The following is a 25,902-nucleotide window of genomic DNA, read 5'->3' as shown; positions in this document are numbered from 1 at the left end:
ATAAAAATAAACTCGTGCAATCACAAACAACTTCTAAAATTGCAGTTTATTAAAAAGAAAAAAGGAAATCTAATCTAATCCAATCTAAAACACGCTCATACTTACCTTTTTCTAATCAGAGCATTCATTTCTTCTCATTATGATCTCACAAGCACATTAAAATCTTATTAACATTAATTACTTCTGAGCCTCTATGCATGATCAGCTACAGGTTTGTGTGTGTGTGTGTGTGTGTGTGTGTCTGGATCATATCTACATTTATATACCTTGCTGCACTCTGCTTATAAAACATGTGAAAATATTGCTGCTAACACCAATTAGCTAATTTCACGCGTACACAGATAGTAAGTAACCTGATGTCTCCCTACACAGTTTAATGAAGACCAGCAGACAGATGGACCCACAAATGGAAAAGGCACCACGTTTTCTACTTTAGAAGGGAAGGGAAGGCAAGGGGCACAAAAATAGTTTCTCTCCACACTGTTCTTTCAGAAATTTTTCAGGGCTCATCCTAAAAGTCTTGATTTTTCCTACGAATGACCCACTCAAGTTCTAACTAGGTCCAAACCTCTTCAAAATAAAATCTAAGATTATGTAAATATTGTCATACGCTAACCAGCATGAAATATAAACATACATAATTGACTGGCATTCCATGTCAGTTTCTATTTCTCAATGTAAAAGAATCTACTCAAAACCTTTCCTTGAACTTTTAAGAACCATTTTTTCTTAAATTAGCAGTCAACACTTTTCAAAATAATTGAAACAAATTACAAAATAAAAACTGTGACAGTAACTTTATACAATAAAAGATGAAAAACAGTATACAGATTACAATCCATTAACTTTTAAAACTTGTGGCAAAAATATGCATTTTACCAGAATGAATAAAATCACATCAATAGGGACATTCCATATTCCAGACTACATAGAACAGACATGTCAAACACAAGGCCAGGGGGCCGGATCCGGCCCGCGAAGTGGTTTCATGTGGCCCGCGAAGCCATCCTGGAAACAGTGAGGGAACGGCCCCCACTGCCTTGGCCCTGGCCCAGAGATCCTCCTTCTGCCAGAGACCCTCAGATCTGTCCCACTCCTGCCCAGGCCCCCATAGGCACCCTTGATGCGAACGATGTAGACCTGGCCATGCCCACCCAGTAGGCCATATGCACTCTAGCCACACCCACCCAGGCCACACCGCAATGCTGATGTGGCCCTCAATGAAATTGAGTTTGACAGCCCTGACATAGAAGAAAGCCCTCTTATGAGTACTATAGCTGAGTTTTTGGCAAGCAGGACATTTTCTAATAATCAAAATAAAACAGCAGTGATGATGTTACCTAGTTCAGGGCTTTTCAACCTTTTCACCCACTGTACCACTTTTAGGATATGACAACATCCAAGTACCATCAGTCGCCTAGCAAGGTGTCAAAAACGTGATGACCAAAAAAAAGGGAAAAAAGTGATGCAAGTAGTCCTTGACTTACAACAGTTTGTTTAGTGACTGTTCGAAGTTACAATGGCACTGAAAAAAGTGCCCCCCAAGCCACAGCTGACCAAGACACCTGGTTGCCCACCCAGCGGCCTTCTTCCTCCTGTCCAATGTTTTCATTGTTGTCAGCATTTCTGTTGAGGATTGACAGTGGGGGTGGGGTGGGGGGTGTTTGGTTTTTATTTTCCCCCTCTGCTGGGCGGTTGCAGGTTTTGGTCAGTTCACATGACCCTGGGACACTGTGACCATCATAAATATGAATCAGTTGCCAAGCATCTGAATGTAAATCACAAGACCCTGTAGATGCTGCAACATTCCAGCTGATCGGCGCTTCTTCTGGGATCAGCAGAAGCACTGGGATCAGCACCAAACTCCAGCTGGAGCCTGGCGCTGATCCTGGTGCTTCCGCTGAGCCCTGACAGCCCTGAAGAAGCGCTGATCCTGGCACTTCTGCTGAGCCCTGACAGCCCTGCAGTTCCAGCCATCTCTCGCTCAGGCTTGCCACCGGTTCAGCTCATTCCCCTCCCCTGCTACCACTTTTCTAGGATAGTTGCATACCACCTGCCAGGTGCCAATGTACCACAGGTGGCACCCATACCACTGGTTGAAAAGCCCTGACCTAGTTTAGGTAATGAAATATCTACAACAGGCATGTCAAACTACTAGCCCACAGGCCGGATGCATCATACTGAAACCGTGGCCACCCTATTGCCGGCAATGGGGGGGAATCACGATACATCATGCAACGTCACGTGACGTCGTGAGTTTGACATGCCTGATCTACAAGAAAACAACCAAGGTCACAGAGCACCAAGGACTTCTCATTTCAGCCCTGAGTTACAAATATTCTTTAAAAGAGATTCTACTACTGGAATAAGGAACCAAATAACTTGATAGCAGAAAGTCCTTAATGCCATATTATATTCCTGGGCTTTCTCTGTTATAAGACTCTGTATTCTCTAGACCAGGAGTAGGCAACCTTGGCTCTTTTATGACTCAAATACTTAAACTCCCAGAATTCCTGAGCCGGCTGGCTCAGGAATTCTGGGAGTTGAAGTCCACGAGTCATAAAAGAGCCAGGGTTGCCTACCCCTGGTCTAGACAATATCAATTATATCAATTTATATTCATAAAAAAATACTTATAAAGTTTTGTAAAAGTTGAAGGAAGTATACTCTAGTTGCATTAATTCTGTCATATGTTACTTGTCCAATTCTGGTTCTGGGCTAATTTAAGGGATAGGTCTTAATTTTCAAGAGCCTGTATTCCTTTTTTATGCTCTAAGTTGTTGTTGTTAGTTGCGAAGTCGTGTCCGACCCATCACGACCCCATGGACAACATTCCTCCAGGCCTTCCTGTCCTCTACCATCTTCTGGAGTCAATTTAGGCTCACACCTACTGCTTCAGTGACTCCATCCAGACACCTCGTTCTCTGTCGTCCCCCTTCTTCTCTTGCCCTCAACCTTTACCAGCATTAGGCACTTGTCCAGTGAGTCCTTCTCATTAGGTGGCCAAAGTATTTGAGTTTCAATGCTCTAAGTAGAATATGCTTTTCTAAAATATTAGAAGGAATATCGTTTTGTTTGAATGTAAGGTGTTGGCTTTGGTTTATTATTTGGGTTTTATTTAGTTTATTGCAGTACAAATAACATTGTATATTCTTAAAATCTCAAGATGTGGCAAAGTTCTCTTTAAAGTTTGGGTTAGAATGTTAATATTGTTTATTCAATTATAAATTGTACTTTAACTTTTTCAGTGGTAGGACAACTACATACACAATAACCTCAACTAATATAATAGAGACAAAACTTACTTGAAAGGAACAAGTATAAATATCATAATTATGAAAAAATGATTTAACAAGAATATTGACAGTGATTTCAAACTAAATAAAAATATGTCTCTGAAGGAAGGTCACCTAATCTTTTTTTCTGCTAAAATATGGTAGGAGGAGGGAGCCATTTTTTTACAAACAGTAAAATAATATATTCACCAGTCTTAATTTAAATGTTTAATTGGTAAATGGTTTTAATCTGCAGTGAAAGAATTCATTGATAAATATATGCATAAAATTCAATTGCTTTTATCATTAATTAAATATTCCTCCAATAAATATTAAGAGAACAATGAGGTATGCCTACATCTTATCATAAAAATAAAACCATTGTGAAATAAAGTTAGACAATTACTTCTTATGGTTTTCAATTGCTCTACTTTTTCAAATTGCTCTGATTTCCTTAACCTTGTTTTTGGCTTTAATCTGTGTTCTCCAGCCAGCAAGAAATAAGGAATAAAGTAGCATAATTCTATCCCTACCATAAGTAGTGAAAGTCTACTTCTAAAATAATTATAACATGTACTAGAACCATACAATACACCAGTTACGCATCTGTATATTTGTCTGATTAATATGTCAATCCAATGCACAATGAAATTCTAAGTGACTCACTTTTTAGAATTATCCAAAATCAAGGAACTACAAACAAAACAAAATATTATATATATCTGGAACAAAGAAAAACAATCAGAATTGAGTAATACTATAATTGAGGCCATAAACATAGGGTTCAATCAAGATCCTTGACCATAGATAGGTTCATTCAATGATCTGCCCAATATACAGGGAATAAACCAGGTTTTCAGATTTTTAAAAAGGCCAGTAGAGTCAGGGCACGCCAAACCTTAGAGACAGATACTGCAACACAGAAGGTTCCTATTAAAGAGACATTGGTTTCATAAAAGGGATTCAAAATATTACCACCTGTGTTGGACCTCATGGAACAAGCAAAGATAACTGGAGATAGACTTGCACATAAATCAGCCTATATTATGAAGGGACTTTTATAGTTAACACATTGAGCTAACACATTGAATGGCACACATAAATCTTTCAGTGTAGCTTTGCAAAGTAGTGATACTACATGGACATGACTTACACAGTATATTCTACTATATTCTGGCCAACTACAACATTCACATTCCAATGATTTTGAGACAAGCTTCATGTAGAGCATGTTGCAGTAATCTAAATATGAGGTGATCAAAACATAAGAATATATGGCAATATTTCCCTACTTCAGAAACAGTCAACTGAAGCACAGTATCTTCAATTCGTTTTCAGTTTCAAATTGACTATCCATGTCTACCTTATCTTTGCTTTTCTTCTTTTTTGTTCTTCTGATATAGATTTGAAATTATTAGTTTTCCCCTTGAATGTTTTATGCGCAGAGTCTTTTGAAATGAACGCAGCAATATGGCACTTCTATAAATTACTTTAGGGTTAATTCTTGATGACTTATTAAAACTAATTAATTTTGTACTAAAGAGAAATCCAATAATTTAAGTCTTGCAGGTTAACAATTATTTAATTTTCGATTTTTTCCACATTTTTTAAAGACTGTCAAGAGAGTCTGCTGTATATGAAATTTATATAAAATAGACTTCTTTTTATTTTTAAATCGTTTATAAATATCAATAGATGGACCATATTCAAAATACTGCAAACAATTCCTTGTGGAAAACTACAAATCATCTCAGATCAGTAATTTCACCATGTCGGGGAAGAAAAATTGAACATTTTGTACATAACCAATGATATACATCAATCTTCAATGTTCCTGATATGCAAAGACTTATGAGTTTAAGAAAAATTAATACATTTTTAAGAAAAATTAATATATTTTTCTTATTTTCAAACCAGTTGGAATTTATGTCAAAAATCTTCTGCAAAGTATTCTCAACAAAAGTACATTTCCCAATCATAAAGGTATTTGCAAGCCTCTAAAGTCCCTTATGTTCTAGTCTTTGAACCGATGATTTGAATCAATATGTTAAACTCTGTGTAAACAAATAGTGAAAGAAGAATCAAATGATATCATGATACAGATAATGTGCAAGATTCAGAATATTATTATGCAAAATAGCATACATTACCACAACTGATACAATCTGCAATATAATGAAAATTCAGGATTGGAAGCACAAACTTGTTCACTAAGTTGAAGTTTTATTGAATGAAACAAAATGGATATAGCCCTAACTAAAGTTATGTCTACACAAAAGTTTTTCTGGTTTATCAAAACAAAAACAAACCTCCCTTAAATTCCCCCTTGAATCCAAGAGTTTATCTTACAGTTAGAAAAATTAAAGCAAAAACAAAAATAAATCTGAAATTATCTAACATTCTTTTTTTAAAAAACCCTCTGTACGCCGTTTCTCACAATATTTCAAAAAACTTAATTTACTTGGTGCACTATATTATTTCACTGAATTCTGTCATATGCATCTGCCCAAAAGAATTGAAAAAATATTCCATACACTTTTTATAAAATGATGTGTCTAGAATCACCAGAAAGTCTGAAAAATTGCAGACTTTACTTCTCTTTTATTTAAATTATCGTATTGTTAAATTATAATTTTATTTTTTATTTGTAAGGGTAATCATAAACTACTTTTAAGAAACCTAGAAAAACAAGATGAAAAAGAATCAGTGTAATTTCTACAATGCAGACTTTTCAACAACGATTCAGAATTGTGATTTGGATTTATAGTAGACAATTCTACAGTGCAATTCAAATGTATTTATTTATTTTATTTATTTTAATTCCATTTATATCCCGCCCTTCTCCGAAGACTCAGGGCGGCTTTACAAGCTTACAAGAGCCTCTCAATTGTATTCAGAAATAAGATGGGTTCTATGGGCTCTACTTCCAAACATTTCATCATGATGTACTTCGGTAACATTAAAAAAGGTAAGCAGGATCAGGCCTGATTAGTAGATGGGATACCACCCTTAGTAGGATTTAACATTTTGGGAGAACAATAACTTATACAGTCTATGACTATAAAATCAGCACTGTAAAAATATCTAAGTAGTGACAACAGCAATTAATTTTAATCCTAGAGACATCTGACCCAACTGTGTTAGAACATTTGCATTCCTTTTGTGTAAGATTTCTTGATGTTGATCAATATTACACTAAGAATGTGAAACTACAAAATTTCAAAAATTAAGGACAATATGGATATTGTTATCTAATCCAAATAGTTTAATTTTGCAGACTGCCTATAATCCTGTTTAATTACGCTAGAATAATAGATTAGTGAAAAAATAGTACGACTGAATAGTCACTCTATTTTTCTTTATTTTTACAGCTTTTATCCTGTTCACAGTTAGCAGGAACAGATACAGAGCAAACCATGTTAGTTTCATCTATAAATCTACATCAGAAGTTAAACCAAGGTTAGTAACAAAACAAAATGTAAGTTATTTCAATAAATATTTCTAAAAAAACAAGTGGAAGGTTTCATTTCCACTGCAAAACATTAACATCAGACTCCTCAATTTCATCTACGTTTCATTTCAGAAATTTTCAGTTTTATTTTAATGTTTCTAATTTGTACAACCTCGAACTGGAAGTACAGTAATAGTTCCTAAATAGCAACCTTCAATCCCAAATAAAAACAATTGTAGACATTTTAAGAATTATTCATTCATTAAGATTGTTACTAAAGTATTTAAAAGGCCTATCTTTCTCCTGAATAACCTTATGATCCCAACTATATATTACATTTACAGGAAGCTACCACAGTCTTTAAAAGAAAAATTTGTAATCCCCATATCTGCAGCATATATTCTTCTGCTCTAATGTAAGAATGCACATTTCAGTAAATTCCAATGAAATAAATCATGCCTCACTACTATATAAATAATTGATTAAACTATCTGATGAACAAAGGAATATATCCTCCCACCATTTTTATATAACAAAAAGTCATATCAAACAAAATTAAACCCAATGGTAAGAAAACAAAACATTTAACTGGGAACAAGCTGAAAGAAAACTTAATAAAGTCCTTACATTGGTAAGGAAAAACTAGACATTTTCTTACATAATAGTAATGATTCAGCTGAACATACTGTGGGAAAAAACACTACAGACTACTGAACAAGACAGGAGCAGCTGCCTTCACAGCAGTTAAACATTTTAGAACTATACTGGTTCATAGGACAAATCGTTTGAAGTCTGTATGTCAGAGAAAGAACCAGCTTGTTTAGGAAACCTTAGTACCTTAAAAATCTGAACAAAATAGATACAACAGTTTATGTCAAATTGAACCAAGTTCTGAAGCATCAAGAACCTGCCAGGAAGACAAAAGAGGAAAAAGACAAAAATATATAGATATAGTAGAAATGAAATGCTGGAAGTCGCAGAACAGATTATTCGGACTTCAATCAACTGGGTTTTTTTAAAAAGAGTTACCGGTATCTATTGCTTCCCGCAATTACTATATATAGTCAAGGTATAGTCAAGGCTGTGGTCTTCCCAGTTGCAATGTATGGCAGTGAAAGCTGGACCATAAGAAAGGCTGAACGCCAAAGAATTGAAGCCTTTGAAGTATGGTGCTGGAGAAGACTCCTGCGAGTTCCTTGGACTGCAAGGCGATCAAACCGGTCAGTCCTAGAGGAGATCAACCCTGACTGCTCTTTAGAAGGCCAGATCCTGAAGCTAAAACTCAAATACTTTGGCCACCTAATGAGAAGGAAAGACTCACTGGAGAAGAGCCAAATGCTGGGAAAGATTGAGGGCAATAGAAGAAGGGGACGACAGAGAATGAGGTGGCTGGATGGAGTCATTGAAGCAGTAGGCGTGAGATTAGATGGACTCCAGAAGATGGTAGAGGACAGGAAGGCCTGGAGGAACATTGTCCATAGGGTCGCGATGGGTCGGATACGACTTCGCAACTAACAACAACATTACTATATTACTCTACATCTTCTAGGTCAGGGGTATCAAACTCGCAACATCACGTGACATCTCATGACGTATCACAACTTTTTTTCCATTGCTGGCAATGGGATAGGTGCGGTTTTGCCATGGCGCATCCAGCCCGTGCGCCAGCAGTTTGACACCCCTGTTCTAAGTCAAAAGGCCTGCGTTATCAAAACCTCTGCTTTCAAGAGGGGTAAAGCTTCCTTCTGACTAATCCATTTTTTTAGTCAACACAGAAACAGCAAACTTCCATTTTGGGAACTCCGCCATAGATTCTATACATCACTGCATGGAAAGCTGTGTAAAAGAGAGCCAGTTTGGTCTATAGGTTAAGGCATGAAGCTGGAAAGTCTGAGACCTTGAGTTCAAATCCTGCCTTAGTGATGAAAGTCAGCTAGGTGACTTTGGGCCAGTCACTTTCTCTCTGCTCAACCCATCTCACAGGGTTGAGAAAATAGGAAGAGGAAGGTGTGTTGGATATGTTCACCACCTTAAATTATTTGTGAAAATAATAAAGATGTGATGCAAATAGAATAAAAATAAATAAAGCCTGCAACTGAAGGAAGAAATAGCATTGCCCTCTGAGATATATTTTTAGAAACCCATCTAAATATTTTAAACCATATCTTACAATAACCTTGGATTATTTATTCTGACTATAAAGTTTAAATGCTCATACAACCTGAAAAAGGACAGGATGCTCTTTTATAAGTGGTCCAATATAAATAAGAATTTTTCAGTTATAAAAGTAAATTGTTATTGTGACTTTGAAAGTACAAGAACAGAAAAGTTATGCTACATAAATCAAATGTCTCATCTAAAAGGCCATTTCTGGATATGGCTTCTGATCAGTGAAATTGGTTGATGATATTTGTGAGCATTTTCCATCATTCTAGGTCTTTACTCCTATGACGTTTTGTGTGGATTAAATCCATGATGGAACTGTCTTAAGGCTTCTGGAATAACAAAGAGTCCATGTATAATAATGACAGATTTTGCCCTATTATAATGTAGAATTTATTGGAGATTTTTTCTCTTAATTGTCCAGGAAATGAATGTCACAGAAAACAAATATAAAGAGAAGATTTTTACATTGAACAGTATGTATGTATGAAATTTATAGATTGTCCAACTCCGACAAAACTGTGCTTTACAAAATTAAAAACAGTGGAAGTGTGGAGCAAAATTAAAAAAACTGACGGAGAAAAATAAAGACTGAAAACTTGATTAGTTTTAGCTGAAAATGCAGAGAATTTGGAATACAAACCTGACATTAACTTTTATTATGATGGTTTAAATATAAAGCTCTCAACACAACTGAAAGAAGAGCGTCAAGAAAATCGACAACTTTTAAACAGACAAATTTGGAACTTTTTCTTTAAGGACATTAAAAAGGTTGAGAAATACATGATAAAAGTGAGGCTTTCCAGAGAAGAAAAAGATTTCACTCCTTGAAGACAAGCTGGAAGGAGTGACTTAAACTTAATGAGTTAACTGGATCTAGGATGGATTTTTCTTTGTTTGATATTTGTAATTGAAAGAAAATCTTAATCCAAAATAGAAAATGTAATTTTATTTATATATTGAAAATGTATTTGAGAGTACGTGGGTTAAGAGAAAGTTAAAGAAAATGATGCACTAGTTTAAAGAAAAACTCTTTTAAAAAGGATGTTTATAAAAGAAAAAATATTATTCTATAAGAGTAGTTTAGAGGGTGGGAAATAAATTTAATACTGAAGTTCAAAGCCTGTATGTTAATACGTTAAAGAAAAAGATGCATTAAAAAGTTTTAATTGTAGAAAAATGTTTAAAGAAAGTTTAGCATTTTTAAAAAGGGTGAAAAAAAAGAGTATTTTTCCTGGTAAGGTCAAAGAATTTGAAAAAATATAGTGAACTTTGTTAATAAAAATGGTGATAGTTCACAAAGATTATTAGAAGCAAATAGAAATACATACTATTTCCATAGCAATGAAGATAAAACAGGAATGGTTAAAGTGATCATTTTATTCAAAGAGGAATATATTTGAGTACTTTTTTCATTTTCATTTCTGGATTTTGTGCTTGTAATGAAAAAAAATGAAACTTTGAGTTTGGTTTTGTCGATCAGATAGTTTTGTTTTTATAGAAATGGCTAGCTATATATTAACCGGTAGAAGCAAATAGTTGAGGCTAGAGTATTTTTATCTTGTGCTGTGCTAAAAAGAGTCAGAAGTCAACTCCTTTTTTCTTTTTTCCCTTGTACCTCACACCTTTTCCCCTCTCCTTTTCCTTTCCCTAATTTCCTATTTATATTTTTCTTTATATATTACATAAATGAACCAGTGTTATGAACAACCTGAAAAGCAAAAAAGACTAGAAAAAACAGCATAATCTAATCCGCAGCTAGTTTTATCAGTTTAAGCCTATCCATCCTTATTCAAACCCAGACACTGAGACAAGACTTTGCCAGTATCACCTGGTCAGCCGAAGGACACTCTACAGCAGGGATATCAAACTGCTGGCCCACGGGCCGATTTCATCATACTGAAGCCCACCCCATTGCCTTCAATGCAAAAAGGGTTGTGATACGTTGTGACATGTCACGTGACGTGGCGAGTTTAACACCCGTGCTCTACAGGCTAACCAGCGTACTAAAAGAGATGACTGCAAACTGACAAAATGACCTCATCCAATGGCATTATGAAGGGGTGAGTATATCAAATTTTGAAGGATCTGATATGAGAATCTGGCTTGATCTCTCCTTCCCCAAAATACTGACCAAAAAACTTTACCAAAGAGAAAGGAGAACCAACAAAACATCACTTCCCTTTCCTATCCCCACAGGCCCTCCAGACTGCTATCCAAAACTGCATTAACCCTCACATACATCCCCATTGACTTTGCTTGTGGAAAGCTGGCAAAGGAAGTGTAGTGTGATGATATTGACACTGCAATCTCTTTCTAAGAAATTATGATTACAAGCCAGGCACCCCAGCACCCAAATCTCAACCGTGTGTTTGGTAGTGTTCTAGAAACTGGGAGGCTGAACTTTTCATTGATTATTTTGACCTCTGAGGGTTACAGTATTTACAAACAGTGTTACCATGACACTAACAGGCCTGATTTTTTTTTAATTTAAAGAGGGATTAGTTAAATAGGAGATTTAAACTGATAATCATTTCAATGCCTAGATGATATGCTGGGGTTTTCCATCCTTGGGTTACATTATCTGTAGATAAAAGTTACTGATATCAAATCAGTGAGAAACACAGTCCAATATTAATATGAAAAATGAAGCAATGTTCAACAAATACTTATATAATTACTATTTAGGCTATACAAATATCTCCAAAGTAAAAATTAAGTGTTCCCCACAAGGATTCACAACACAATATTATGCATTTGAAAGTAAAACCTACTGAATTCAATGCAGTTGGCATTACAAATCAATTCCAGAATATAAATTTCCTCGTAATTCCCCCATATTTTCACCTTCTTCTAACAACCCAGGTCTCAAAAATAATATCTGCCATGACTACAAAAACATAAACTTGTATTAACATTCAACAATCATGAATTACCTTGACTCTGAAAAGGAGTTACCCAGTGGAGGTGAGAGAATTTAAAACATTTAAAATATATACAGAATTATGTGATTGTTGACAAAGGCAACAATGGATTGTCCCAAAAGCAAATGTATTGGCCATACATGTATTGTCCCAAAAGCAAAAGTATTGGCAGAATGACCTTGAAATTTTCTCATAGTAAACATATACAAATATTTTACTTTAATATAACATATTACAGTTCTAATACATTACAATGATATGCTAATGATATTTTATTTTTTCCATCCTTAGTGAATTGAACTATGGATATCCTATGGAATCTCTAGGGAACAACAGACTTCAACTGAACTCTAGAAAGATTGAGTGACTTTGGTTTTAAGGCTTTCCAGATCTGGGTCTTTTACTATCTTTGGTACTTTGGATGGGATGGCACTGACCCAGACAGATCTGGTCAGTAATAGGGGGATCCTTCTGGAGTTATAACTCCTGTTCAAGGAGCATGTGGCAGTCACTGCCAGTTATATGTGCTCATAAAATGACACATGTTAAATCTTTGTATTAATTGTCAGCTTGCTTCTGGATATGATTCAAGGTGCTGGTTCTGACTTTTAAAGTCTTAGATGGCATGGGGTCAAATTAGCTGATTATATCTACTTGTCCCATCAAATTTGGCAGCAGAATCTGTGGGTTGCCATCTGAGAAAGATCAGAAAGATCTGATGGGACCTACGAGGTGAACCTTTTCTTCTGTAACACCTGCCCTCTTGAACATTATCCCTCCCAAGATTAGGTTAGCCCCAACCTTTATTACTTTCTAGAAAGCCATTAAAACATGTTTTTTTCCCCGACAAGCCTGGAGACACCCTCGTAATAGGGATGTCATCGTTCTGATAAATGAGACAGTTCAAACAAAATGCACGCATTTTTATATGAAAAGGCTTAATAATGAAACGAAACATCACCACTCATGGAGGGATGCCAGAATCTGAAATCTCTTCCCCCAAACCCATCATAACACACACACAATCCCCGCCCTTATCTACACGTCATAAATCACATTATCCAATTAGTTTTACATATGAGGTTTCACTTCCCATTCTGTACGCGGGCTTTTCTCATCTTCTCACAACATCTGAGTGGATTTCCTCCCCCCCAAATGAAGCAATTAAAGTAACAGGCTGTCTCTTATATTATCAGTGCAAAAACATGTTAATATTTGCAGCATTGACAAGGGACCCCGTATGCTGGCTATGTGCACTCTTCTATTTGTGGTTTTTTTATCTATGTTTAAATTATTAATTGGTTTTTGTAGTATTTTAATAGATTTTATTGTATGCTGTCCAGAGTCACTTGATGTGAGATGGCCAGCCATATAATTTTAAAGATGGATGGATGGGCAGACAGACAGACAGACAGACAGACATAGATCTGAAAACATATGTAACAAACTTTGTCACATTCATTCAGAAAAAAAAAGTTAAGATTCCTTTTACTCCATGTAAAATGTGGAAAAAACTACAATCTGAGCAAAAACAACCAAAAAACATTCCACATTGACTAGAGTGCAAATAATTTTCTGTCACATTTGTATATCATCATGACTAGCCTTAGTATATATTCATACCAACCATCTGATTCTAGTAATATTCTTTCCATTCAAATATAAAGTCCCAATTTCTAAAGCACGGAAGCTTATTCCTTCTCATTTTGTCAAATTCCTATTTGATTGCCTGGTATTCTATAAACAAGGTTTCATGTCAATACACTAACTATAATACATAGAAGCCAATTACAGTTGCCTCAAATGATTTGACACCGTGTTTGGGGAATCCTATTATCTGACTATAGTGCATAATTAACACTAACTTATAAGAACAGAAACTCATTACATGAAGGCAAAAAAGCAGAGGGAGATTTTGTATGAAGGTAGGAATTTACAGAATCATGAACCTTACAACCACACTATTACAAAATTATGTTCCAGAGATTGAATCACTCATTTAAATTTACTGGTTAAATCAGATACTGAAGGAAGGACTCACTGGAGAAGAGCCTAATGCTGGGAAAGATTGAGGGCAAGAGAAGAACAGGATGACAGAGAATGAGGTGGCTGGATGGAGTCACTGAAGCCGTAGGCGTGAGCTTAAATGGACTCCAGAAGATGGTAGAGGACAGGAAGGCCTGGAGGAACATTGTCAATGAGGTCGCGATGGGTCGGACACAACTTCACAACTAACAACAACAACAAATATACTATCTTCACATATGTTAATCCTTCAAGCGTGATTAAGCAATCATTGTAACAGTAGTAATCCCAATACAGTTCTCAACTTACAATCTTCTGTTTAGCGACTGTTAGAAGTTACAACACCACTGCAAAAAGTGACTTATGACCTTTTTTCACATTTACAATTGTTGCAGCATCCCCATGGTTATGTGATCTAAATTCGGACACTTGGCAACTGGCTCATATCTGTTACAGTTGCAATGTCATGGGGTTATAAGATCACCTTTTGTGACCTTCTGACAAACAAAGTCAATGGGAAAGCCAGCTTCACTTTACAAAATTAACAACTGCAGTGATTCATTTAATAATTGTGGCAAGATGGGTTGTAAAATGGGCAAAACTCACTTAACAATTTATCTTGCTTAGCAAGAGAAATTTTGGGTTAAATTGTGGTCGTAAATCAAGGACTACCTATATGCTAAATCAAACCAAACAAACTACATTATGTTTTAATATCATGGCCTAGTTCTTCATATGCTAAACCATAATGTGGCTTGTTTTGTTTCATTTTATTATCCATGGTTAATATGAAATTAATTCCTTATTATATTGAATTCAGTCTTACACTGTTTACAATTTAAAGATATAGTGTATGATTTTCCAAATGGTGAATTAATTTGTGAATAGAGATAAAGAAGCAAATATAAAATATAAAAAAAAATTCATCACATATTCACACATACACTGCAATAAAATACTATTAGAACATAACCGATATAATAAGCATAAATCATATTAGAGAACTATAAATAACAAGGTAAAAGCAACAAAACAATCTTTTAAAAAAAGGCTAACATTTATGTAACAGCCAACTCAAGATACAAGTGACAGAACTCATAAAATCCCCCCCTAATTCTAGTCTCATTTTTGAATGTAATCTAGTTGAAAGATAATTCAGAGCAGCCTATTTCAGGGACAAACAGACTACTAGTATAATTATATTTTGAAGTAACCCATACCAAAAGCACCAAGGTAGAAGATGTCCTTCATAATTGTGCCTAATGAAATTTAGAAATATCCATTCTTTTTATTGCTATATCTATTCTAAACCAAATTTATAGTTAAAATTGGTTCCACAAAATTCTTCACTTTAGTTTGAATCCTGATTTTAAAAAAAAACAATTCCTATCAGGAAACCAAGGCACAGTTATAGTGAAAAATACAGTTTGTGGTATAGTTCACTTATACTCATCCTTTTATTGATATTGTTGTTTGCAAGCAGTACTGTATTGATTTCATATTACTATGAAATAGTTCAAAATTTTGAGTAACAAAACATTCGTGCACATTGCAAATAAGTTGATATGGCCCAAACTTAAAAAGAAACTTTTGCTGATATAAAATTGGTAAAACATGGCATAAACAATTTACTAGAGCAACAGTGCTCTCCAAGAAAACTTTAGTTTATTAGTGATGAAATCCTTTTTTTAATCTGTTTTCATTTATTTAATCTGTTACTGCTTGATCTGGATAAGCATTTTAGCTGAAATCAGTTTCACTTTTGTTACTATTGTTTCTCTCTAGCTGCAGCAGCTGTACTGCCAACTCTACACAGGGAGAGAACTTGCTAGTTACAAGAAAATAGTCTCCAATTAAATATTTTTAAAATAACAAAAAGATTCACTTTTTAAAAAACAACTGAATAATTCTGTATAAAATATATATTATTCATATGCTGAAGCTTATGAATATATAACAAATTCTATATCATCATATAAGTATAAAATTCATTAAGACAGATCATTTAAATATCATTTATTATAGACAAAATGCTGGTTAAAACCAATCTTGCAAACTGTAATACCTCAAGGAATGGAGATGTGGTAAAGTTATTTTAAAATGATTTAAAATTCTAACACAGAAATTCTCATTTTTATTACTGCTGCACAGCTATTTACTTGGAAGTTAAAGCTGAAATGGGATAGAAATGTGAAAGACATTTCAATATTTGCACTAATTTTATAGAGCCATTTCAAAAAAGTTCAAAACAATCAATTTCATCAAAATAAACAGGCTTTATTTTCTCTAAAACGTTAACCAAAGTCCACTGACGTCAATAAACTGTATTTTGGGCAAATCCAGCCAAAGTAATTCCGTGAATGTATTGACTAAATCTTACCATTTGGCATCTCTATATTCTGACCTTACTAGAAAATACAGTAACCAAGCTCTCAAACAAATATAAGAATATGAATATAAAAATAAACATGTACATGTACATATACATACTTATATCTATATCTATACCTATAATCAGCAAACCCAAATTATTTTAGCTACAGGGTATAGCAAAGCTACTTTAGAGCACTTCCTCATGTGGGTGTGTTAGATAACTGTCAGTCCCAATGCTAAAATAAAGCATGCTGTGACTGAACCAATCGTACCATAGGATGCTCTAATCTTATATGGGAAGGGACTTCAAAGAGTTTCTAAGTGCATAATTCATAATACCCAGCTTGGTTATTATGAATTACTGCTATACTGCTCATAACAAAACATTCTTTATTTCTTTGTGTAAATTATAAAACTCAACATATCTGTCAATAAAGATATATATAAATGAAACTGTAGAGAAGTCTTTTACAAAATTAAAAGATAAACATAGAATATAGGAAAAAAATAAATTAAAATACATTAAAAACTTAAAAACAATTAAAAGCGAAGGAAAAGAAAAAAAATATTTGAAAAAGCAATGTCCAATCTTCTTTACAACAAGTATAGGCATACTTGAAACCATTTTCCTTATAAATTACATAACATGGTTCTCTTTTCCCCATACTAATATCCTTATTAATTGGCCAATCTGGAAATCCTATATTCATTTTAATCCATTTTCAGCAGAATGATCATAAAGGATTTCTAATCTTTTATAAAAGCACCTCTTCCCTCCCTAATTAACAATTTAGTCAATTCTGTAAGTTCTTCACAATCCAATCCTCTGATTATAAATTTTTGAAGAATATTTTGAATGAAAGGGTCAGTATTTTATTGGCAAATTCACTTTTTATAATGTCATATTTTTTAAAAAAAATTGTAAGAAAATATTAAAAATTTTCAAATACAACCTCACTTTCTGTAATAAAATATATTCCTCATCTCAGGCTTGCATTACAATAATATATTTTACTTTTAATGGAGTGTAGAAGGTAGTTTATTTGGCATTTACTACCTATAGCAATAAAAAAAATAAACATGTGAATCCCTACAAGTAAAAAAGCTAATCCCAAATGGTAGATATACCAATATCGGTTATATTACATTTTGCTTTTGGGATAAACGGCTCCCAATCACCGCTAAAACTTACCAAGTGGTCTAACTTCAACAACACTAAATGAGTGAATCAGAGGCCTCTTAATAACTTATCATATCTACTCAACACTATAAGATTTGAAATTCCAAGTACAATTGCACATGTATATATAACCTAGTTAACATATACTTCAACTGAAGAATATTTGTAGGCAACTGTTGATTTGTTCTTAAAGTATAGGAAGGATAAGATTATATATTCTTGTTGTATTACCATATCAAGTAATATATTATGGGGATGGCAGATGCTACAGAATTGTACCAATAATATCAGTCCTAAAACATTTAATCTAAATGGAGTAAGACAGCAAAAACTCCCTCAAAGTACACTTATATCAAAGCAAGGAGTTTTGTTTTCCAAGAAATATTACCTGTTATCCTGGAAGAAGTAGCAACCTTAATGAAGGTGAGCAGTTTATCCTTTATTTTTCCTGAAACCTTGCAGAGCTTTTATTTTTAAGAACACAACATCAATAATTTATTTTGAAAAAAGTATATGGTGATGGAAATAAAGTCCATTATAAAGCTGAATTAGCTTTCAGGCCTCTGATATCAAGAAAGACCTAATACAATTAAAAATAAAAACAGTCTCTTTTTATTTATTGTTTTTAATGGATTATCACTGTTGAAAAATAAGGGGTTTATCCCTGCATTTAAATATAAGCACAGCCAAATTAAAAATACAGGAAAAGAAAAACTTAACTCCTACTGATTAACATTTATTTTCCAAAGCATAGTAATTAGTCATAGTTTTTCAAAATCTTTTACACAACCCCCTTGTAGTTTTTCTAGTTGTTTTTAAAGAACCAGTAGAGTAGCAGTTGTATGTATTTGGTGGCAGCCCTGACACAAATTCAGGCTTAAGAGGCCATTAAATCGTTCAGTTTAAACAGACTTAAAAACAGGAGGGGGGGGGCGGAAGTTCATATGAAGCTGCTCAAAAAAAATTCAACAGGCTACACTATACATACTTCATCTTTTTTGGGGTAGAATAAAAATAAAACCATCTTCAGCGCCTGAAGAATATGTAAGTTATCAGCCGAATGTAAAAGATTGTATAAGATATACTGGGACACTGTAAAAGGTATCACTTCCCTTCAGCAACACAGAGCAAAATACAGAGTGAAGACTAGAAGGGAGAGAATCAGCTGAGAAAGAGTTCTGTATATAAAGGAGGGGGCTGGAAAGGAAGAAACCAAGGTTCCTAGCTCTCTTTTTAAAAGTTTGAATTCTCACATTCTTCTTTAATATAATAAATAAGCAAAATTAAAGACTTGTTTTTCTATACAACAGATTGAGAGTAATGCATTTTTAAAAATGTCATCTGAGACAAGTACATGTACAATAGTGCATTCAGTCCCCAAATATTTATTTTATTTTATTTTTAAAAAGCTTTCAGAATAGTAATGCCTACATACTAGGTAGAAATTTGTTTTTATAGATAGTAAATGTGGACTTTAAACTTACATACACCAAACAAAGAGCAGCCACTGTAATTTCTGCTTGCCGGCATTACAGTAAAACTCAATTTACAAATACTAACAAAAACAACCCCTCCAAAAACATGCAACAGTTAACAAGGAATATATGATATATGGACAGACAGATGGAACTGCATAAACAGAAAACGGGGGGGGGGGACAGAAACCCACTACCATACGGAGAAGGTTGTTTTAAAGGAGTGAAAGATAATGATTTACTTGGAGCTAATGTTGGAAAAACAAACATATTTGTTTCCTTCACTGATTTAAAATAAAAAGTAATTAAAGTGAATTACAAAAAAGCACATCTCTGAATAAGTGAGAAGGGGGCATGCATTTATGAAGAAGCAGGCCTATATATATATATGTTCCAAAATCTAAGCCCACTAACAGGTCTCGCAAACTTACATCACTAAAATATAAACAAAAAAGCAACACGAGATGAGCTAACAGAGCAGTATCAAGAGGAAAGGGGTGTTGTGTGGGGGAGGAAGGAAATTTCTCTCTCTTTTTCTTTCTTTTCATTTTTTTATAAAAGTTGGCTGGCCTACCTTGCTCCCCAGTCCTCAGTCTGTCTCCTCATAGTCGCTGTCTCCCTGGAAGTGCAGTGTGAATGGTAATGACTGCCTGTCTCCCTAATGAGTCCATTTTCCTGCTCTTGATGTTGTGTATATACACACACTGCAACCTACCTTACAAACCACAGAGACGAGAGAGGGAGAGGGAGGGAGAGAGAGAGAGAGAGAGAGAGGGAGGGAGGGAGAGAGAAAGAGCAAGCGAGAGTGTGAGAGACAGAGAGAAAAAAAGACAGAGAGAGAGAAAGAGAGAGAGACAAAGCCCTCCTACCAGACAGCAGACAAGCCTCCTTCCCCTATCCAGCAAAATACAACTCGGCTAATGCAGCAACAGGTTCAGCGCTGCCAGACTGAGACTGTAACAGAAAGGATATATATAGTGGAGATCAAGATTGCTGGCAAACATATCGTTTAATGTCAGCTGGCCCCACCTTCCTTATTTATGTTACAGGATGTTGGAATGCATTGTTCCAGGCAGTCCATGTAATTACCATAGATGCATTTTTTGTGCATATTAGTAGGAAGGACTGAACTGCATTAGCCACTCTGCTTTGTAACCTGATAGCTTTAACACATGCATGGAAGGTGTAAACATATCTCTTTTGATAGGCAAACTACACAAAGCTCACAGACGCTGGGCATGAGATTTTTTTTAAAGAAAGCTACTACTGAAGATAGAGATTTCCCAAGACAATAGTGAAGCATTGAAAACTGATCTTGTTTTGAGATGAAAGCTCTAAAAGATGCTGCAGTGCAAATTTTAAAAAGGCCATTACCCCAGCATTTCCTCCCACCCAATTAGACAGATAGATGATAGATAGATAGCTGATAGATAGATGATAGATAGATAGATAGATAGATAGATAGATAGATAGATAGATAGATAGATAGATAGATAGATAGATAGATATTATATGTGTGTGCTTGTGTGGATAATACTGTATATAATAACATATATAATCACAGCCTCCACTTCTAACCAGAGAGGGGCAAACTTATTACAGTTTGTAGTGCAGGATATAATATAAAAAGGACAGAAATAAACACCATTGCAAGCACTAGGATTATGTGGTGTGCAAATGCAAAAATCAATGCATATATTTCCCAATCACAAGCTATTACAGAACCCATAGAGAATTCTACAGAACCCTAGAATTCCAAATAACTCCAACTGAGAAAAAAGCTGGTCTAATATTACAAAGAAACGTGCATGCATCATAGAATAACCAAGATTGAATTCAGTATCACAACAAATACAAGTTCAATATACAAGTTCAAGCAGAAAGTAGATATGGTCCTAAGAAGACTATTTTATGACTATGATTAACAAACTTTCTTAGAAATAAGTGAATATAAGCAAACAGTATAGCTTTAGGGCAAACCTCCCCCTCCTTCCTTACTAAATCAGACAGTTAGTTTATGTGCCTTATGAAAAAAGTTCACATTGATACCATTAAAACTGAGGAACACAGTTTGATACTTTTCAGCAAAGTTAATGATATGTTTGCCAAACTGTCTTGTTGAGGTAGGAAAGAACCCATCCTCTCACAAGTGCACTGTAGTTTTTCAAAAAACAACAATAATAAATTTATTAAAGTTTACAAATACAAAGATAAAAATTTAATACTAAGAAAAACAAAAGTAGAAGATAGAAAAAGGAAAGTACAGATAGAAAAAAGTATATATAGTAATATATATATAAACTTTAGTCAAATAAATCCAATTTGTATTCCAACTTACCACTTTGTCTAAGAAATAAAACATTTATAAACAGATCTTTAAAATCTTGTCATTCAATCCTAGTCAATTTCCATTAGTAGCTACCAGAAACCACCTGACATTTATTTTAACCCTAGTCCACAGGTCTGCAACCCGTGGCTCCGGAGCCGCATGCAGCTCTTTCAGCCGTCTCCTGCGGCTCCCAGTCTTCTGCTACGTGTAGTCCCCCCCCAAAAAAAAGTGGGACTAAAAAAGTTCAACCAATTCAAATATGCAGGGTAGGTGCATATCTCGCCTTGGCTCCACTCTTCAAACCCTGTTCTGCGCATGTGCGCATGTACATGCATGCGCACACATTTTTTGCGGCTCCCAGTTTTTCCTTTTGTGAGGGAACCGGTTCTGAGTGGCTCTTTCACTGTTTCAGGTTGCTGACCCCTGCCCTAGTCAAATATATTTCTTGTTTACTTTTAAAAAGTTTGATCTTTAATCCCATCAAATAATGTTCCACAAGTTGATTTCTTATGATTTTCTTTTGTCTCTTCTTAGAAAGTATTTCAGTAGATAACTTATCCTATTTGTTAATCCAAGATAAGAAGGCTTTCCAAATCATTTATCTTATATATTATTTGTACATTCTCTTTAAGACATCAGCCACTTTCAAATGTAAATCCATTGTGGCATCTTTTTCCATATCACTCTTGTAGTCCGGGACTTTTTTAAAATCCATTTTCAAATCCACATTCAAATTGATCTTAGTCTGTTTTATCCAGTAAAATCTGTTCTTTTATATTGTCTGTTAAATCTATTTTTATAGTATCAGGCAATCTTTTAAGCAATTTCTCATTAGATTATTTCAAACAATATTAATTTCTTCTATAGTCAAATAGCGCTGTTCCTTTTAGCAATGGGTCTTTTCGTCTTTAATTGTAAGCCTTAGTGCTGTCTGGTCAACTTCAAAGTTTTTTTTTTTTTCAAAAAGCAAAGTTCTTTAATACTTAAACTTGCATAAAACATCTTTCATCCAGAGTAGAAGGACATTTTCTTGGTATAATAAAATCTGCCCTTCAGAAGGTTCTTAACATCCATAAAATAAATAATAAGCATGAAGAAGCTAATGAACTGAAGAGCCTTCCTGGATGAGAAGGGAAATGTTTTCAAGGGGAAAACCAAGAAATTCTAGTTGCCATTTCGAACAGCAACTTTGGAATAAATAATAAGCAATTTTCTAAAGTAGTTAAGAGCGGAAGTGACTGAAATCAGTGTCAGTTGGAAGATCAACGGCTAAGATTAAATTATTTTCTCTCAGCTCCCAGAGTTCTCAAACCTGCCAGTTATCACTATTTTATTATCTCTTTGTGTGCAGCGTTGTATGGAGCACACTTGTGACCAATCCTGGCACCCTCCTTGTTCTGGAGAAAAGTTCTGAGGATCTGATCTATTCATTGGTTCCTTATATTACCATGACCATTGATTCCACTCCCACGAAACTTATCTTTAATCCACCACTGCTTCCTCAGAAGTCCAACAAGTGCAATATAGATAAAGGTAAAGGTTCCCCCGCACATGCATGCTAGTCGTTTCCGACTCTAGGGGCCGGTGCTCATCTCCGTTTCAAAGCCGAAGAGCCAGCGCTTGTCCGAGGACATCTCCGTGGTCATGTGGCCGGCATGACTAGACACCAAAGGCGCACGGAATGCTGTTACCTTCCCACCGGAGCGGTCCCTATTTTTCTACTTGCATTTTTACGTGCTTTCGAACTGCTAGGTTGGCAGAAGCTGGGACGAGTAACAGGCGCTCACTCTGTTACGCGGCACTCGGGATTCGACCCGCCAAACTGCCGACCTTCTGATCGAAAAGCTCAGCGTCCTAACCCACTGAGCCACTGCGTCCCTTAAGTGCAATATAGGTAAAGGTAAATTTACCTTCAAGTTGCACTTCTGGGATTTTTTTTTAAAATTTCTCAGTTTAGTTTACAACCCTAATATTCCCCAGATATGTCACATTCAAACACCAAACAAGCCTAATCTTTTTTTAGTTTCTGAAAAGGTCAACCAGGTGCTGCCACCTGCTGTCTACCCTTCCAGGTAAACCAGATAGGAGACTCAACTAGATGAACTAATTCTACTTTATTGTAAGACTACATAAACAGAATATTGCAAGTCTGAAAGTATAAACTTCCCATTATCTGCCTTAACTGCTTGATCCATTATGGTGGGTCTGTCCTAAGTTTCTTTTTCTGACTGTTAAGCCACTGGGAGCTCATGCCTCTCTCATCTCATTGTTTCCTAGGCATCATATCTTCCCCTTATTCCCCAAGGTCATCCACACATTCCATTTGCTTAGGCATTGCAATAATATGCAAACACATGCATACCAGCAATCCTACTTCCTTTGCTATGTTTTAATAATTTAAGTAATTGATTTACACATTTTCTACTTCATCAACTTTAAAGAACTTGAGCAACTTACCAGTGACATAGTAAAATTTCATGTTTCCTGCCTTAGAAATGCAAATTGTTATGTCTTAAGATTTCAAACCCCCTCCCAGCCATCCATTCTGCTGTGGCAATGGAAAGGAAGGGGGAAAAATAGTCTCTCACCTCTGGCGCAGTCAAGCACCAAGAGCACTGGGAAATATCTTTTTTCCTAGGTCTGATAGAGCAATAATACAAGGAAAAGGTATTTTTGTTCTGTTTACAGCCATAATAGCAACTAGCCAAATAAACAGGGCGGTCAGAAGTAAGAGAGTGTGCAATCTCAATCCAGATGGCCTGGATTAAAATGAAACTTTATTATTAAAATAAAAATCCCACAATATTAAGTGTAAGGCATACTAAAAGCAAAGATAATACTTGAATAGTAACTATACAACCTATAACTGAATTCTCAAATTTTACAGTAATATTACCAGGTGCCTTCTGTTACCTCTTGTTGCATTTTGCTTATTACTTTACAGACTTTGCCTTCACTATATATAATGCCTAGAGCAAAAAGGCGACATAATAATCATCTGTTTGGCCAGGAAAATTTGACAAAAATTAATTTACTCTGATTGTCCCTATAAGAGTAAAATAAGCCATGGACGGTTCTTCTGACTACCTATGATCTATATGGTCATGTTCATGTCTTATATAGAATCTTATTAAATTAGCTTTTTTGGGAGGCCAGTGCAATAAAAACCCAAGAGCTTAATTGCATCTAGGTAACTATAAGGTATTAAGAAAATTAGCTTCACACTAATATTCAGTCTCCAAAACCTATTGTCATTAGACCTTTACATCATTTTGCAAGTCTGTGACCATAACTTGTTTAGAATCCCTCTAGCTTGACTGTACTTCATGGTTACAAATATCTACATAAAAACCATATGATGCCAAATTGTTCAATGAGGCTTCTTTCTAGTCAGACTGATACTTGTCATCGATTGTTAAGACAACTAAATGTACTGGGCAAAAGTTGAGTTTTAGCCAGAAATGGACAACTGGACAACCATTTATCTGAAATGGTATAGGGTTTCCTGCCTGAGCAGGGGTTGGACTAGAAGACCTCAAAGGTCCCTTCCAACATCATCATCATCATCATCATCATCATCGTTATTGTTGTTATCATCATCATCATCATCATCATCATCTGGAACACATCTCAAAATTATTGACTGAACTGCTACAGAAAAATGTAAGTGGAATATGGGCCAAATGAACTCCCAAAAGGAGTGATGCCAAAGACACAATCACAAATAAGTTTATACAATGGAACCATTGATTTAAAAAAAGTCATCACTTTTTTGCACTACCAGCACTGTGGATTCAATCTGAGCTTTTCTCTTGCCTGAGGCATAAAAAACTATGTACAGGTAGTTAGAGCTTTCCCCTGATATTATTACCCTTTGTTATTTAATTTAATTTAATTTAATTTATTGAGATTTCTATACCGCCCTTCTCCCTAAGGGACTCAGGGCGGTTCACAGGGCATATATAAATAACAATACAAAAATTAAAAAACAATTAAATCAATGCCCAAGTTAAAACAAGAATGATAAAACAAGCCTATAAAAAGCCATTTGCTTATTCTACATCTCCTGGCAAATCCTGTAATCACTGTTTTCTAGTAAATAATCTGGTGGTGATTATCAGAGCAATGTTAGGACAGGTCCCATCACATGCTCTAAAACAAAATTGAGGTTGGAATAAACCCACAGCATGAGCATATAGCAGTTAAACTTAACAAGATGCTTGGATGGATGAAGATCTAGTTTGAGCTGATGCTTGATAAAAGAGTTATGGCAGAGATTTTAAAAGGGTATAATATAAATCCCCACTTAGCTGCTTTCTGTATAGCAACCGAGTTTGAAAACTGCCCCTGTGGAGTTCATCTTACATGCATGCTTGTCTTTTTATACAATAAATTCAGCTATTTCTAGTATATATAACCCTGTGAGCTGAGTTGGGCTCAGAATGGGTGACTGGCCCAAGGTCATCCAGCTGGTTTTTCAGGGCTCCCACTGGATTTCTCTGCAGATGGAAGTAAAAGTACATGTGAAATCAGCAAAGCTTCATAGACAGATATGGAGAGGTTGTTTGTGTTTTTGTCTATGATATGCAGTGCCAGTTCTTGATTACAGGCAAATCCCAGTTTCTGATTCTGGGGGAAAAAAGTTTTTTTTTTAAAACTCAATTCTAAATCTATCTGAAGGAATTTGCCCATTGCTGTAATTTGAAC

General features: G+C 35.1%; 1 long non-coding RNA gene across 1 annotated transcript in view; it reads right to left on the bottom strand.

Moving 5' to 3' along the window:
* LOC310640503 overlaps positions 1–19,577 on the bottom strand; it is a 160,668-nt gene extending 141,091 nt beyond the window's left edge. Inside the window, exon 1 of the long non-coding RNA XR_014492545.1 lies at positions 19,441–19,577. This is a non-coding gene — a long non-coding RNA (uncharacterized lncRNA). The remainder of the gene's footprint in view (positions 1–19,440) is intronic.
* Between the last annotated feature and the right edge of the window lie 6,325 nt (positions 19,578–25,902).

This window comes from Vipera ursinii (assembly GCF_947247035.1).
Source record: "Vipera ursinii genome assembly, chromosome: 4".
In the NCBI taxonomy this organism is placed as follows: domain Eukaryota; kingdom Metazoa; phylum Chordata; class Lepidosauria; order Squamata; family Viperidae; genus Vipera; species Vipera ursinii.
The sequence above is the reverse complement of the archived record's forward strand: the minus strand, read 5'-3'. Positions and strand labels throughout refer to the sequence as shown.